We start from the raw sequence: 1370 nt of genomic DNA, 5'->3' as shown, positions 1-1370 counted from the left end.
AAGCCAACTTTAATGAACAAAACTCATATGATATAGCTATAAATAAATATAGGAATTCAAAACGGAAAACTCTCTTAAACTTTCTTTTACACTTATTTTGACCGTTTTTTCCAGGAGACGAAGCCTTGCACAATTTTAGTTGGTTTTCGTATAAAAGCCTTAGATGGCAGCACTATATAAATTGTTAGAAAAATTTGGAAGAAAAATCATCCAGAGATTATTACGAAAAGAGCTTTATGGTAGCTCCCTCTATTTTCAATTATTAATGCGACAACAAATTTCATAAAACGTGTAAGTATGATAATAATTCTTCGATAGATCATAAAGGCAATAATATTAAAATAAGTTCTAATAAAATTTTGTTTGATAAAATAATATATTTTGCTTTCAGAAATTTTCTTTGCCGGTAACTTTTTTTAGGAAAGCAAATAATTGTCAACTCCTTTTAATGCTAAATAGTTTACATACAAACGTAATTTTTCAAATAAATAAATAAAATAAAAGCATCTAGGCGAAAGTTGATGTTAGTTGTTTTAAATGAAAGATATGGTTAGTGATAAAAATATGTGAAAGAAAAATAGAATGGTTTATATATTTTGGAGTATTATGCGTATGAGAAAGAACAAAATCGCATCAAAACCACAGATTGTTCGAAAGATACTGTTATAAATTCGAATTATGATCAGTCGAACAATAGCATTTGAGATGTCTTTTTGAACCATTTAATGTTATTTCTTTGTTTTTTTTTTATTAATATAACTATTGTCTACATTTAGATTGTTTTATTAATTTTGAATAATGAACGAACTAATTGTTGTTTTCTTTAATTTCCTTTCGCAATTTTAAAATTAAGCAGCAAAAATTATCCCATATGTGAGAAAGAGCAGGTGTGTTTGTTACTACTACGATTATCAGTTATAAATTTAAAAATGTTTATGAATTATAGCTATGTTTAGATTTCGTTTATGTTTAGATTGTGTTTTAAAAAAGATTTGTTTAATTTGTTTATAATTTTCGTGTAGCAAGCCTCCGTGGCGCAATCGGCTAGCGCGTTCGGCTGTTAACCGAAAGGTTGGTGGTTCGAGCCCACCCGGGGGCGAGACACACTTTTTAAAGTTTTGACATTCGTCTTTTCGTTTAATTTTTCTGTTGATTATGTTAATTTTTATCAGTAAAAGTTTTTTAAAAAAAGTGTGTTCTCCAAGCATGATTAAACAATAGCATTTTTAATTATTTCATTTTTTATTATTTTAATTACGATCAAACATTTTTAATTATTTCAGACCCTTTTCTCAGCTAAAATTAGCAAATTACCTTTTCCCTTTCACATGCTTATGTAATATTCTATTAGTTCCACATCAGTAAATTGC

At 27.6% G+C, this 1370-nt stretch overlaps 1 non-coding gene across 1 annotated transcript; it reads left to right on the top strand.

Moving 5' to 3' along the window:
- Positions 1-1025: 1025 nt before the first annotated feature.
- TRNAN-GUU (transfer RNA asparagine (anticodon GUU)) lies at positions 1026-1099 on the top strand. Its single transcript has one exon. It is a non-coding gene; the product is annotated as a tRNA-Asn (tRNA).
- The last annotated feature ends 271 nt before the right edge of the window (positions 1100-1370 follow it).

This window comes from Parasteatoda tepidariorum, chromosome 5 (genome assembly GCF_043381705.1).
Source record: "Parasteatoda tepidariorum isolate YZ-2023 chromosome 5, CAS_Ptep_4.0, whole genome shotgun sequence".
In the NCBI taxonomy this organism is placed as follows: domain Eukaryota; kingdom Metazoa; phylum Arthropoda; class Arachnida; order Araneae; family Theridiidae; genus Parasteatoda; species Parasteatoda tepidariorum.
Note: the sequence above shows the minus strand (reverse complement) of the source record. Positions and strands in the feature narration are given on the sequence as shown.